This window comes from Halichoerus grypus, chromosome 1 (assembly GCF_964656455.1).
Source record: "Halichoerus grypus chromosome 1, mHalGry1.hap1.1, whole genome shotgun sequence".
In the NCBI taxonomy this organism is placed as follows: domain Eukaryota; kingdom Metazoa; phylum Chordata; class Mammalia; order Carnivora; family Phocidae; genus Halichoerus; species Halichoerus grypus.
Window position 1 is genome coordinate 10046524 of NC_135712.1, and position 16814 is coordinate 10063337.

A 16814-nucleotide genomic window follows, 5' to 3' on the forward strand; every position below is an offset into this window, starting at 1 on the left:
GGCAGATACTTAACCGACTGAGCCACCCAGGCGTCCCGACCTTGATTTTTAATAAGATTCATTTTGTTCTTCAGTAAATACATATAGAATTGTATATTTCAACAAGATTAACATTTTGCAAAAAGAAGACTTTAGAGAAATATGTTTTAATGTGAGTTAATTATGGGACTTAACAAGGAAAAGCAATCAATCCACCACGCAACATTGAATTAACCAAATTGCATGCATGCACTTGTAACCTAACAAGTTACTTTATATACCTGTCCTAGGATAGGAGTCCGCAATTATCTTGTTTAGAACTCACAACATGACCACATCTACTAACACATGTTAGGTTTAGAAACTCCATACTGGAAGAGAATAGACTAGATTCTCCCAGCAAGCAAGAACACTTTGGAATTCTGTACTGCCCTCCCATTTATCCCCAGGGACTACAGTTGTCTGCGGGGTGGGTTGACTTGGATGCCCAGACTTCTGTGGAGAGACATCCCTTTTGTTCTTTTCTATAGTCTGTTTCAGTGGTTTTCAAACTTCAGTGAGCATAAGAATTACTCTAGAGGGCTGTATAGATAAAGCCATGGATCTCATGCTTGATTTGCAAATAAGACAATTTTAAGGGTACCTTAGTCTTTAATTTTTGCCTTCGGTGTTGATTTTAGAACTTAAACTCCATAGGGTTCTTAAAACCTAGCGCAATCTGGGGCTATGATTTTGGGAGGCATTTCAGCACCTACCTCTGAATAGAAGAGGGCCTGAAGTTAGAGACAGCAAGGGAATACACCATTGTGAAATTGATGAAATAACTAGAAGAGGGTAAGCACCCTGTGGTCATGTGTGTGGTAGAGACGTGCTGGCATAGCAACACAGCAGATATTAACTGTCACATGCCAATGCAAGAACAGAAGTGGACCTAGGATACAGGCAATGAGATTCCTTTCCATGGGAAGGACCAAGGTTGTCACCTAGTGCTGTACAAGCAAAGGCCTATCGTAGTTTCAGTACAGGGAAGTTCTGGGAGCACCACACAGTTCGTGGTGCACATAATAATGCCACAGCCTTAGCACTGACTTTGATAGTCACATTGGCACCTGGCATGTTAAAACAGATTTATTAATTTGAAATTTGTGGCTTTTTATCATTTTGATTACATTTATTTTAAATGTTATTGTAATTTTATAGTGGCAGAAGTGTTCTAAGTAGAGGGAACTTATTCCTAGTTTTGGGCGGGTTCATATTTAAGAAATATTACAATTTAAGCAAGTTACGCAGACTAGGGATGTGATGCATTTGGTGTTGCACAGAAATCACTCCAGGAGTTTAATTACTCCAGTCCATTCTCAAACACTCACTGCACACGTGGGGCCTGAAAGTGAGTAGTTGGTAAATGTGGGAAATGTTTTCCTGTAAAAAGGGTCCATGTCTTGCTCAACTTAGTGGAATATTGCTGTTTACTATTCCTAAGAACAATGAGAAAGCATGTTATGTCCTTCATAGCTGCTATGTGAAAATGGCACCGAGTATTACATAAAGAAGTCCTTATTAATTTTGTAGTTTCCAAAGTGCTAAGTTATAAAAATATCAGACCCTGAAACCTCTGCGTGCCCCTAACACAACCCATATGAAATACAGTATAAAATCCATTTGGTAAAAAAGCCACATGTTAAGTGAATTTAGCAGAAAAGCCTCTTAGAAAAACAGCCACCAAGATAAGACTTGGGAAAAAAAACAAAACAAAGCAAAGCAAAACAAAACAAACAGAAGCCTGGGAAGGCTATTGTCAGTGCAAACCTTGACTTTCAAGCTGAAATCTCCTTGCTAAGTATAAAGTAAGGAAGAAGCTAGCAGAGGGGCCTTCAACTTTCTGTGGTCCCTTAACATGTTATGGGGATTGATGTGTTCACGCTAGCCACCTGCTTGTCTTCAAACTCCAGCATCTTGTACTTGCTCAGTGAGTGTTTGAGGAACAAAGGGCGTTTCAGAGTGCTTCCAGAGTGATTTCTATTCAAGCATCACTTAGTATGTGACTCAGCCCATTGGCAGATGCTGTAAATGAAGTGTTGCTTCTAGACACATGGGATGTGGAGCTTGCATGTTGATTTTAAGAGGGACCGTGCAAGTGCATGCTGCTTTCCTGGGGTGCTGCCTTGCTTCTGTGTACCTGATTCATCAAGACTGTGTTCATCCCAGCTTGGCCCAGCTGTGTATGCTGCAGCGCATCTGACTGCAAGCTCACCCTTGGCCCTTGAGCCTGTTCTGATCAGTGTACTAACCAGCCCATTTCCGTAGGTGAATGGGGCCTGGAATGACTTCCATTTCCTTCTGCCCTGAGTCTGGTAAGCCTCAGGTATCCTTCCTATGCTAGGTGTTCAGGAAAACTGCAGCCTTACTTTACCCTCTCATCTTTTCTGAAAGCTTGAGTGAGTGGTCCATTGATGAGACTTCTTCCCCAGAATGAGTTTGCATACCAATTTTCCACTAGGATTGGAGCTCCGCCCTGGCTAGGCAAGGATTTTGTCATCCCAAGTCCTGCATCTTTCTTTCCCTGCAGACTCTCAGAGCCCCTGGCACTGGTACAGGTCGGATTCCTGGAGAAGTGCATGGTCAAAGCCTTGGCTCTCTGTTTAAGGCTTGGTTTAGATCTGTGTCTCAGCATCCAGCAGAGCTCCTTCCTCTCTGCATAAGTGAGTTGACTTTTTATCTTTATAGATTTTGCTCAAAGCAAAATCTTAATTGCCTATCATTGAAATGGGAACTCTATTACTACTTACTAAAAATGTACATTAGGGGCACCTGGGTGGCTCAGTTGGTAAGCATCCAACTCTTGATTTCAGCTCAGGTCATGATTTCAGGGTTGTGGGATCAAGCCCCGCATCAGGCTCCATGCTGGGCATGGAGCATGCTTGGGATTCTCTCTCCCTCTCTCCCTCTGCCCCTTTCCCACTGCACATGCTCTCTCTCTCTCTCTAAAAAAAAATGTACATTGCCATGCCTGATTTCAACCTATATTACAAAGCTGTGATCACCAAGATAGCATGGTACTGGCACAAAAACAGACACATAGATCAATGGAACAGAATAGAGAGCCCATATATGGACCCTCAACTCTATCTTTGACAAAGCAGGAAAAGATACCAATGGAAAAAAGACAGTCTCTTCAATAAATGGTGCTGGAAAATTGGACAGCTATATACAGAAGAATGAAACTCAACCATTCTCTTACACCATACACAAAGATAAACTCAAAATGGATGAAAGAGCTCAATGGGAGACAGGAATCCATCAAAATCCTAGAGGAGAACATAGGCAGTAACCTCTTCGACATCGGCCACAGCAACTTCTTTCAAGACACATCTCCAAAGGCAAGGGAAAAAAAAGCAAAAATGAACTATTGGGACTTCATCAAGATAAAAAGCTTCTGCACAGCAAAGGAAACAGTCAGCAAAACTCAGAGGCAACCCATGGAATGGGAGAAGATATTTGCAAATGACACTACAGATAAAGGGCTGGTATCCAGGATCTATAAAGAACTTCTTAAACTCAATACCCAAAAAACAAACAATCAAGTCAAAATGGGCAAAAGACATGAACAGACACTTCTCTAAAGAAGACATACAAATGGCTAACAGACACATGAAAAAATGTTCAGTATCATTAGCCATCAGGGAAATTCAAATCAAAACCACATTGAGATACCACCTTACACCAGTTAGAATGGCAAAAATTAACAAGGCAGTAAACAACAAATGTTGGAGAGGATGTGGAGAAAGGGGAACCTTCTTACACTGTTGGTGGGAATGCAAGTTGGTAGAGCCACTTTGGAAAACGATATGGAGGTTCTTCAAAAAGTTGAAAACACAACTACCCTATGACCCAGGAATTGCACTACTGGGTATTTACCCCAAAGATAGAGATGTAATGAAAAGAAGGGGCACCTGCACCCCAATGTTCATAGCAGCAACGTCCACAATAGCCAAACTGTGGAAGGAGCCGAGATGCCCTTCAACAGATGAATGGATAAAGAATATGTGGTCCATGTATACAATGGAATATTACTCAGCCATCAGAAAGGATGAATACCCACCATTTGCTTCGACATGGATGGAACTGGGAGGGGGTTATGCTAAGTGAAATAAGTCAATCAGAGAAAGACAATTGTCATATGGTTTCACTTATATGCAGAACATAAGGAATAGCATGGAGGACATTAGGAGAAGGAAGGGAAAACTGAAGGGGAGGAAATCAGAGGGGGAGATGAACCATGAGAGACTATGGACTCTGGGAAACAAAGTGAGGGTTTCAGAGGGGAGAGTGGTAGGGGGATGGGTTAGCCCAGTAATGGGTATTAAGGAGGGCATGTGTTGCAATGAGCACCGGGTGTTATACGCAAATAATGAATCATGGAACACTACACCAAAAATTAATGAAGTGAAGTAGGGTGACTAACATAACATAATAAAAAAATGTACATTAGGAAGAGTGTTCATATGGATTCAGAAGTAAAATCCAAGTTTAGGGTTGGTATATCTTTGGGATCCCTCTAAGCAATCCCACAACTGTTGTAATCCTGGTTCTTGGCATTTGGTGTAACTGGAAAAGGGAAATCAGAGGCTTTGAGCTGGTTTATCAGTTTATAGTACCTCACCATGAAGGTTTTTTATTAGTTTCTTTGTTGATTTTTTTAACCTATTTTGCAGGAATGGCAGCTATTGAGCTCACCAATTCCCAGTCACTCATCCATTTGTCAGTCCAAGCATGAGATACAAGTCATCCTGCCATCTACACCAAGCAAATGGGGAGCGGCAGTGTTAGCTATTGCCTGGACTTCAGGAGAAAGGAAAGTCTAGGGTGCCCTGAACTATTGGACATTCATTTGGTTTCCAGGTTGACATGGGCAGTAAAAGAAATATTAAGATGTAGAAGAAGTGTAGGAGACAGTGAATTCTTGTTCTTTTATTCTCTCTGAGATATCCTCCATTATTCTTGGGGAGAAGAATCAGGCTCTTTCCCCAGTGAAAAGGATCAAGCTACTAGACAAAGGGCATGGGTGAGAGCATCTATTTGCGGAGACTAAGTATTTGAAACCCACTTTGTGAACTACCACACTACCAGCTCTTGTTCTGGCTCCTTTGCTTTTCCCTGCCCAATCTGTGATTTTCACTGCTCTCCACTCTCTGTGCTGGAACCCAGTGTCCAGATGCATAGTTGGATGTATGTCTTTTTTTTTTTTTTTAAAGATTTATTTTATTTATTTTAGAGAGAGAGAGTGTGCGAGAGCATGAGCAGAGGGAGGGGCAGAGGCCAAGGGAGAGAGAGAATCCTGCTAAGTGTGGAGCCTGATGCGGGACTCGGTCCCAGGACCCTGAGATCATGACCTGAGCCAAAACCAAGAGTCAGCTGCTCAACCAACTGAGCCACCCAGGCTGCCCCTGGATGCATGGTCTTTAGACCAAGCGCCATCCCTTTCACAAGCAAAGCTGTCTTCTTGTGGGCCCCTTGGTGAGATTTTAAGATGTCTCAGAGAATTGGATGTATGACGATGGTTTGTAATTTGAAGATGGATGGCTTATTATAAATACCAAAGGCAATGCTAGCCAAGAAAGTAGGTTTGAGGTTTGGTTGTTGGGGTAGAGGATTACAATAGCTTCCTTTCCAATTTTTATAGGAAAAGCCAAGTTCCAAAACCTGGGAGTGGGGGTTTGAGCACAGGGAGAAGATGAGATGATGATGCAGGGCAGGATGAGACTGCATGCTGTGGATACTTGGAACGATCACAGGCTATACTGAAAACGTGAACTTTCCCAGCATCTTCACTCACTAATGAAAACTTTGTGACATCTGAGATTGCATTTATCTTTTAAATTCCCTTTCTAACCATTGTTTTGGGTAGTCTGGTACTTCATTAGTAATGATTTTACTGACAGTTCCCTTAAACAGTCTCTAGATTCAGGTGGAGGAAGATGGATTTTTAACTAATCTTTTTTGGCATAAACATATATCAAATAGGAGACTAACTATTCTTTCCATTTTTCATTTGTTTTCTTTGGTGTTATCTGACATTAGGTTGTCAGAACAAATTAAAGCAGCAAGTGAGCAATAATTGCTTTGTGATATAAAAAGATGGGTAAAAATTGCTTTTTAACTAAGTAGATGCTCTATTTCCTCCATCTCAAACATTTAAGGCAAGCAACTGTGTATTTAGCAGACAGGCTTATGGATGTATTTATGGATCTGGCCCATCTTTTGAAAGTGGGGATTTGTACTGAATAATTTGGATTTGTGGATTTCATGGCTCAGCTCTCCTTGATCAGTGCCAGCCTCCTCTTCCTTTTGCATGATGCACACATGGTCTGGATGTTAATGCTAGTCTGGTCTGTCTGCTATACCTTTTCTTCAGACCATCCACCAGCATCCTACGCTGCAGCTGACCCCCTTTCCATATAACTGAACTGTTAAGAGCAGCTGGATTCTTTCTAAAAATCCACTTCAAAACCCAATTCGAGAGCAGAGTAACAAACTCCTTAGAACCCTAGGCCCAAGATGCATGGAGACATGCAGAAAACAAACCACCTACCATTGTCATTTTCTTAACTAATTATTTCAGCCAATTCCTTGGCAGATTCCAGGGGTTTTTACCTATGTTATTATTTTCAGTGTGGGAAAAGTGAAGTAGAACAGTCCTTTTTTTCCCTCCAATTAATATGTGCAGTAATTGGAATTCTCAGTCCTTAGAACTCTTTGTGGTCTCATGAAGACTGGCAGGTGGGTTAATGGGTGGGACCTGGGCACGTGAGTCTGGTCTCAGGAGTATAACTTGTACAGAAAATGTGAAAAGATAGAAAGTTGCCTCTTAAAATAGAGGGAAACTCACTCAGGTTTGGCCAAGATAGATGCTCAGGCCATTAGCTGAGTAAGGTAAATTCTCTGGGCAAAAGTTACATTAGAAGATCACCCCTTGAGATGCGGAGAAAGGGGAACCCTCCTATACTGTTGGTGGGAATGCAAGCTGGTGCAGCCACTCTGGAAAACAGTATGGAGGTTCCTCAAAAAGTTGAAAATACAGCTACCATACAATCTAGCAATTGCACTACTGGGTATTTACCCTAAAGATACAAATGTAGGGATCCGAAGGGGTACGTGCACCCCGATGTTTATAGCAGCAATGTCCACAATAGCCAAACTATGGAAAGAGCCAAGATGTCCATCGATAGATGAATGGATAAAGAAGATGTGGTATATATATACAATGGAATATTATGCAGCCATCAAAAAGAATGAGATCTTGCCATTTGCAACGACGTGGATGGAACTGGAGGATATTATGCTCAGCGAAATAAGTCAAACAGAGAAAGACATGTATCATATGACCTCACTGATATGAGGAATTCTTAATCTCAGGAAACAAACTGAGGGTTGCTGGAGTGGGGGGTGGGGTGGGAAGGATGGGCTGACTGGGTGATAGACACTGGGGAGGGTATGTGCTCTGGTAAGCGCTGTGAATTGTGCAAGACTGTTGAATCTCAGATCTGTATCTCTGAAACAAGTAATGCAATATATGTTAAGAAAAAAAAAAAAAGAAGATAGCAGGAGGGGAAGAATGAAGGGGGGGAAATCGGAGGGGGAGATGAACCATGAGAGACGATGGACTCTGAAAAACAAACTGAGGGTTCTGGAGGGGAGCGGGGTGGGAGGATGGGTTAGCCTGGTGATGGGTATTGGGGAGGGCACGTTCTGCATGGAGCACTGGGTGTTATGCACAAACAATGAATCATGGAACACTACATCTAAAACTAATGATGTAATGTATGATGATTAACATAACAATAAAAAAAAAGAAGATCACCCCTTGAGACGAACCATGAGAGACTATGGACTCTGAGAAACAAACTGAGGGTTCTAGAGGGGAGGGGGTGGGAGGATGGGTTAGCCTGGTGATGGGTATTAGGGAGGGCACGTTCTGCATGGAGCACTGGGTGTTATATGCAAACAATGAATCATGGAACACTACATCAAAAACTAATGATGTAATGTATGGTGATTAACATAACATAATAATAAAAAAAAAAGAAGATCACCCCTTATCAGTAGGTTATTAAAATGGGAAACTGGGATTAGCCTCATTGATTTTCTCACTGTCCACTCAGGGGAAGCCAAAACAGGATGAAAAATGACAGCCAACTGCTTTTGAGCTTTTGTTCCATAGATTCATGTGACTAAACCTTAAAGCTTCAAGTGCAAGCAGTGGAGTCCAGAAATGCCTTAAAACTTGCTAGGTGTGTATGTATACCCATGTGTGCATGAGTATTTTAGACCAATTTCTTGGGAGGAGATGTGACTCAGTTATTAACTTAGGATTATTTGGCTACACAGGAATCAATACCAATAGGCACTTGTAAATTTCTGGATTGATTAGGTAAACAAAGAATCAAAACAGATTGAGGGCTTACTCTGTGTTGTGTGGCGGGGTAGTGAAGTTACAGGACACAACCCAGGGCACCAGGAATCTGTGGTCTCAGAGGAAATGGCCAGGAAAATAGTCAGGATGGAGAGTGTGATAGAGCTGGGACCACGAGGGGGGACAGAGCATGTCAGCAGTAACGTTCTGGAGGGGAGGTGGAGGATGAAGAGGGGGTGAAGGGTGTCCAGGGGTAGTGGGACTCGAGCCAAACCATGGAAATGAGATGGACAAGAAATAGATAATCTGACAGAGGGGCAGTGACAATGACAAAGGAGGCCCTGAAAGGCTTTCTTGGACTGGGAGCGTTTCTGTTGCTCCAAATAATGAGAAAATGACTTGTGGCATAATATTTCTCCTTTTCAGAGACTATTCTGTTTGAATGAATGAATATTTAATCCCAGATTGCTAGATAATTTTATTTAGACTTTGATCTTTTTCTTAAGGAATTATCTGGATGTTTGGAAATCTATTTTCACCCTTTTACCTCTAGGTAGTTTGTGAACAGCTGACCTTAGAAACTCTTTGGATAGAGTCAAGAGTGTCCCACTGTTTTCTAATTGGCCCTGATGTGTCATATTATATTAATACAATGCCTGATGTTAAATGGCCTGTGGATTCCTTGTGTAAATCTTATTAGGTGAGTCATTCTTCTAAAATAGAATGAAATTTTCTTTATGGTTTTTTATTTAGAATTTTTGGCCTATAGTTGTGAGATTGGCCTATAGGTCTTTTTTCTTGTTTGTGGGCTTTCCTCTCTTTTCTGGTTTTGGTTTCAGGATCAGAACAGTTATATAAATGATGTTGGCCAGCTTTCTGTACTTTCTGTGCTCTGCAGTGATTTATATATATTATAAAAACAACCTATTCCTTATTTAAAAGAGTATTTAAAAAACCTGTTTGGTCTATAACCCCTTGGAGGTAAATTCTGGGTAACTTTTCTAACTTTTCCATAGTTTCAGTTTATTCAAAGGAGATGTTCTTTTTGTTTTTATAATGAACATTTTCTTAAAAGAATATGCCATTTCTCAAAGATATTCAGTTATTGGCACAGCTCTATACAGAATATTCTTTTATATGTTAAAATCTTTGGATTTGTGGGCATTTCTGTTTTTTCATTTACATAGGTATATTTTTATTTTCTGATTTGATTTTCTGGATTTGAATGATTAGAATTGTGTATTTGTGTATAAGTTTTCCAAAGAATTAGTTCCAGGATTTATCTATTAATTCTACAGCTTGTTCAGTAACACTATATAAAAAATATGTTTTCTACGTCTTATAGATTTGTTTGCTTTTTGCATTGAGGGCTTAGTTCATTTACTATTCTTTTTTTAATATTAAGAGAATTTAAATGTGAACTCTCCTGTGAGAACTATTTGATCCTACCTCAAAAGTTCTGTTAGTTTTAAAATATTATTTTAAAAGTCCACTTGTTGGTTTGTTCAAATATTTTATTCAAGGATTATTTAAGAGGATACATATTCATTTCTACATACTAGTTTTTATGTTTAAATACTATTACTCATTTCTAATTATTTTTGCTTCATATTATTATGTCATACTATTCAGCAAGTATTTATGATTGGTATGTATTCATTTTGGGTTCTATTTTTATTGATATAAAATTACAGTCTTTTAAAAAAAATTTTAAAAATTTTATTATGTTATGTTAGTCACCATACAATACATCATTGGTTTTTGATGTGGTGATCCACGATCCATTGTTTTCGTATAGCACCCAGTGCTCCATGCAGTACGTGCCCTCCTTAATACCCATCACTGGGCTAACCAATCCCCCCTCCCCCCTCCCCTCTAAAACCCTGTTTGTTTCTCAGAGTCCATACTCTCTCATGGTTCATCTCTCCCTCCGATTCCCCCCCCCCTTCATTTTTCCCTTCCTTCTCCTAATGTCCTCCATGCTATTCCTTATGTTCCACAAATAAGTGAAACCATGTGATAATTGACTTTCTCTGCTTGACTTATTTCACTTAGCATAATCTCCTCCAGTCCCATCCATGTTGATGTAAAAGTGGGTATTCATCCTTTCTGATGGCTGAGTAATATTCCATTGTATATAAAGACCACATCTTCTTTATCCATTCATCTGTTGAAGGGCATCTCGGCTCTTTCCACAGTTTGGCTATTGCAGACATTGCTGCTATGAACATTGGGGTGCATATGGCCCTTCTTTTCACTACATCTGTGTCTTTGGGGTAAATACCCAGTAGTGCAATTGCTGGGTCATAGGGTACCTCTATTTTTAATTTTTTGATGAACCTCCACACTGTTTTCCAAAGTGGCTGTACCAACTTGCATTCCCACTAACAGTGTAAGATGGTTCCCCTTTCTCCACAACCTCTCCAACATTTGTTGTTTCTTTCCCTGTCCATTTTTGCCATTCTAACTGGTGTAAGGTGGTATCTCAATGTAGTTTTGATTTGAATTTCCCTGATGGCTAATGATGATGAACATTTTTTCATGTGTCTGTTAGCCATTTGTATGTCTTCTTCAGCGAAGTGTCTTTTCATGTCTTCTGCTCATTTTTTTTTTAAATTTTATTATGCTATGTTAGTCACCATACAATACATCATTGGTTTTTGATGTGGTGATCCACGATCCATTGTTTTCGTATAACACCCAGTGCTCCATGCAGTACGTGCCCTCCTTAATACCCATCACTGGGCTAACCAATCCCCCCTCTCCCCTCCCCTCTAAAACTCTGTTTGTTTCTCAGAGTCCATATTCTCTCATGGTTCATCTTTCCCTCCAATTTCACCCCCCCCCCATTTTCCCCTTCCTTCTCCTAATGTCCTCCATGCTATTCCTTATGTTCCACAAATAAGGGAAACCATATGATAATTGACTTTCTCTGCTTGACTTATTTCACTTAGCATAATCTCCTCCAGTCCCATCCATGTTGATGTAAAAGTTGGGTATTCATCCTTTCTGATGGCTGAATAATATTCCATTGTATATATAGACCACATCTTCTTTATCCATTCATCTGTTGAAGGGCATCTCGGCTCTTTCCACAGTTTGGCTATTGTGGACATTGCTGCTATGTTTTTTGGGTGTTGAGTTTGAGAAGTTCTTTATAGATCTTGGATACCAGCCCTTTATCTGTAGTGTCATTTGCAAATATCTTCTCCCATTCTGTGGGTTGCCTCCTTATTTTGTTGACTGTTTCCTTTGCTGTGCAGAAGCTTTTTATCTTGATGAAGTCCCAAAAGTTCATTTTTGCTTTTGCTTCACTAGCTTTTGGAGATGTATCTTGAAAGAAGTTGCTGTGGCCAATGTCAAAGAGGTTACTGCCTATGTTCTCCTCTAGGGTTTTGATGGATTCCTGTCTCCCATTGAGCTCTTTCATCCATTTTGAGTTTATCTTTGTGTATGGTGTTAGAGAATGGTTGAGTTTCATTTTTCTGCATGTGGCTGTCCAATTTTCCCAGCACCATTTATTGAAGAGACTGTCTTTTTTCCATTGCATATTTTTTCCTGCTTTGTTGAAGATTATTTGACCAGAGTTGAGGGTCCATATCTGGGTTCTCTATTCTGTTCCATTGGTCTATATGTCTGTTTTTGTGCCAGTACCATGCTATCTTGGTAATCACAGCTATGTAATATAGCTTGAAATCGGGCAACGTGATGCCCCCAGCTTTGTTTCTCTTTTTCAACATTTCCTTGGTGATGTGGGGTCTTTTCTGATTCCATACAAATTTTAGGATTGTTTGTTCCAGCACTTTGAAAAATGTCATTGGAATTTTGATCAGGATGGCATTGAAGGTATAGATTGCTCTGGGTAGCATAGACATTTTAACAATCCATGAGCATGGAATATTTTTCCATCTTTTTGTGTCTTCTTCAATTTCTTTCATGAGTGTTCTGTAGTTCCTAGAGTATAGATCCTTTACCTCTTTGGTTAGGTTTATTCCGAGGTATCTTATGGTTTTTGGTGCTATTGTAAATGGAATCGTTTCTCTAATTTCTCTTTCTACAGTTGCCTTGTTAGTGTATAAGAAAGCAACTGATTTCTGTGCATTGATTTTGTATCCTGCCACATTACTGAATTGCTGGATGAGTTCTAGTAATTTGGGGGTGGAGTCTTTTGGGTTTTCCACATAAAGTATCATGTTGCCTGCGAAAAGAGAGAGTTTGACTTCTTCTTTGCCAATTTGAATACCTTTTATTCCTTTTTGTTGTCTGATTGCTGTTGCTAGGACTTCTAGTACTATGTTGAGCAATAGTGGCGAGAGTGGGCATCCTTGTTGTGTTCCTGATCTTAAGGGAAAGGCTCTCAGCTTTTCCCCATTGAGGATGATATTCGCTGTGGTTTTTTCATAGATGGATTTTATGAACTTGAGGAATGTTCCCTCTATCCCTATACTCTGAAGAGTTTTAATCAGGAAAGGATGCTGTATTTTGTCAAATGCTTTTTCTGCATCAATTGAGAGGACCATATGGTTCTTCTCTCTCCTCTTATTAATGTGTTCTATCACATTGATTGATTTGTGAATGTTGAACCACCCTTGCATCCCGGGGATAAATCCCACTTGGTCGTGGTGGATGATCCTTTTAATGTATTGTTGAATCCTATTAGCTAGGATTTTGTTGTTGAGGATTTTGGAATCCATATTCATCAGGGGTATCGGTCTGAAATTCTCCTTTTTGATGGGGTCTTTGCCTGGTTTGGGGATTAAGGTAATGCTGGCCTCATAGAATGAGTTTGGAAGTTTTCCTTCTGTTTCTGTTTTTTGAAACAGCTTCAGTAGAATAGGTATTATTTTTTCTTTGAATGTTTGGTAGAATTCCCCAGGGAATCCATCAGGCCCTGGACTCTTGTTTTTTGGGAGGTTTTGGATCACTGCTTCAATCTCGTTACTGGTTATTGGCCTATTCAGGTTGTCAGTTTCTTCCTGTTTCAGTCTTGGCAGCTTATAGGTTTCCAGGAAGGCATCCATTTCATCCAGATTGCTCAGTTTATTGGCATATAGTTGTTGATAATAATTTCTAATAATTGTTTCTATTTCCTTGGTGTTACTCATGATCTCTCCCCTTTCATTCATGATTTTATTAATTTAGGTCCTTTTTCTTTTGGATAAGTCTGGCCAGTGGTTTATCGATCTTATTAATTCTTTCAAAGAACCAACTTCTAGTTTCATTGATCTGATCTACTGTGTTTCTGGTTTCTAATTCATTGATCTCTGATCTAATCTTAATTATTTCTCTTCTAATCATGGCTTAGGCATCGTTTATTGCTTTTTCTCTAGTTCTTTAAGGTGTAGAGTTAGCTGGTGAATTCAGGATTTTTCTATTTTTTTGAGTGAGGCTTGGATGGCTATGTATTTCCCCCTTAGGACCGCCTTTGCAGTATCCCATAGGTTTTGGACTGATGTGTTTTCGTTCTCATTGATTTCCATGAATTGTTTAAGTTCTTCTTTGATTTCTTGGTCGACCCAAACATTCTTAAGCAGAGTGGGCTTTAGCTTCCAAGTGTTTGAATTTCTGCCAAATTTTTTCCCTATGATTGAGTTCCAGTTTTAAAGCATTGTAGTCTGAGAATATGCAGGGAATAATCTCAATCTTTTGGTATTGGTTGAGACCTGATTTGTGACCCAGTATGCGGTCTATTCTGGAGAAAGTTCCATGTGCACTTGAGAAGAATGAGTATTCTGTTGTTTTAGGGTGGAATGTTCTGTAAATATCTATGAGGTCCATCTGGTCCAGTGTATCATTCAAAGCTCTTGTTTCCTTGTTGATTTTCTGCTTAGATGATCTGTCCATTGCTGAGAGTGGAGTATTGAGGTCTCCTACAATTAACATATTGTTATCAATATGACTCTTTATTTTGGTTAACAGTTGGCTTATGTAGATGGCTGCTCCCATGTTGGGGGCATAGATATTTACAATTGTTAGATCTTCTTGTTGGATAGACCCTTTAAGAATGATATAGTGTCCTTCTGTGTCTCTAACTACAGACTTTAGTTTAAAATCTAATTTGCCTGTTACAAGAATTGCTACCCCAGCTTTCTTTTGAAGTCCGCTGGCATGGAAGATGGATCTCCATCCCTTCACTTTCAGTCTGGATGTATATTTAGGTTCAAAATGAGTCTCTTGTAGACAGCATATGGATGAGTCCTGTCTTTTTATCCAATCTGCAACCCTGGGAGCATTTAAGCCATTCATGTTGAGAGTGATTATTGAAAGATATGAATTAATTGCCATCATGTTGCCTGTGAAGACCTTGTTTTTATAGATTGTCTCTGTAAATTTCTGTTGTATATCACTCTTGGGGTCATTCTCCTTTTATAGAACCCCCCTTAATATTTCTTGCAGGGCCGGCTTAGTGGTCACATATTCTTTCAGTTTCTGCCAGTCTTGGAAGCTCTGCACCTCTCCATCCATTCTAAATGACAGCCTTGCTGGATAAAGTATTCTTGGCTGCATGTTCTTCTTGTTTAGTACTCTGAATATGTCTTGCCAGGCCTTTCTGGCTTGCCAGGTCTCTGTGGATAGGTCTGACGTTATTCTGATGTTCTTCCCTCTGTACGTAAGGAATCTCTTCCCCCTAACTGCCCTTAAGATGGTTTCCTTGGTTCTAAGATTTGCAAGTTTTACTATTACATGCCAGGGTGTTGGCCTGTTTTCCTTGATCTTGGAAGGGGTCCTCTCTGCCTCTAGGATACGAACGTTTGTTTCATTCCCCAGATTAGGGAAGTTCTCAGCTATGATTTGCTCAAATATATCTTCTAGTCCTCTCTCTCTCTCCACTCCCTCCGGGATTCCAATAATTCTGACATTGGAATGCTTCATGGTGTCACTTATTTCTCTGATTCTATTTTCATGGATTCTGAGTTGTTTTTCCCTGGCCTCCTCTTTTCCCTTTTTATCTGTTAAATTGTCTTGCAGGTCACTGATTCATTCTTTTGCCTCGCTTACCCTAGCTGTTAGATTATCTAGATTAGATTGGATCTCATTGATAGCATTTTTAAGTTCTGCCAGTTCAGCTTTAATTTCTGCCCTTAGAGACTCTATGTTGCCATTAATTGATTTCTCCATTCTAGCTATTGTCTTCACAATTGCTAGCCTGAATTCCATCTCCAACATCTTGGTTATATCTGCATCCATTTGTAAATCTGTGGCATAAGTCATAATCTCTGAGTCTTTCCTATTTTGGGGGTTCCTCCTCCTAGTCATTCTGTTGATGGGTGGTTGAGGGGATGTACAGAGTTCAGATTATTGACCAGAACCCAAGCAAGATGCACCTGTTTTCTAGGGACATTAGGGTTGCTGGCCTCTTGTTCTCCCAGCCTATCTTCTGGGGGAGGGGCCTGCTGGGCTGTTACTCAGGCAACCCTGTTTGGGCGGAGTTGCCCTGACCCCTGTGGCGGGGGATGGGCTCAGTGGGAACCAGTTTTTGGGGCTTTTGTTCTCTGGCAGCTTTCCCTGGCAGCTTTCTGTGTCTCTTCCAAGAGTCAGAGCAGAAGAGACCGTTTCCAACTCTCTGCTTCAGAGCAGAGAGATCGCAGTCTGTTCTTCAGTGAGCTCTCCAGGCCACACCGTCTCTGTTTCTGTCTGTGCTGCTATAAACTGCAGCAGCCTGGGTTGTGTGCCCCTCCGCAGCGCCCCCAGTCCTGCCTCCAGGTCAGGGCATGTCTCTGCCCTTTGTGCTTCTAAAACCGCCAGTTGCCCCCAGTTTGCACACGCGACCTGCCGCTCTGGGTTTCTGTCCCAGGGGCTGCCCTAAAGTCCTTTCCCCTCCGCTACCGGTCTGCGAGTCTGTGTCCCCTCCCCAGCGTGTGAGGCTGTCGCTCACCAGCATTGTAGGATCCCCACAGCCAGGCTCCCTTCCGCTGCTGTTTATCCTCCAATATCTGCTCGCAGAATCACGGCTCCCCACTTTGTACCTCGGAACCAACCGCCTGTGATATTCTGTTTGTAGAGATCCAGATCTTCTTACATCTCAGGCTGGTTTTGTGGGTGCTCAGAGTGGTCTGGTAGATATCCAGCTCAATTCCAGGACCAGTTGGGATAGGGTCCCCTACTCCTCTGCCATCTTTTCTCTCTATCTAAAATTACAGTCTTTGTCCTGTTTAATATTCTACCTGGAACTCAACTTCATCAGAAATAAACTGTCATACTTTCCTATTTTTTAAAATCTATTTTTAAAATTTATATAATCTTTGCACATGCTCCTTCTTAACTTTTTCTGGTCATTTTATTTCAATATACCCCTTGAGAGCAGAGTGTGTTTGATTTTAAAAATCCAATCTGATCACCTTTTTAAAAAAATTTAAATCCAATTAGCCAATATATAGTACATCATTAGTTTTTGGTGTAGTGTTCAATGATTCATTTGTTG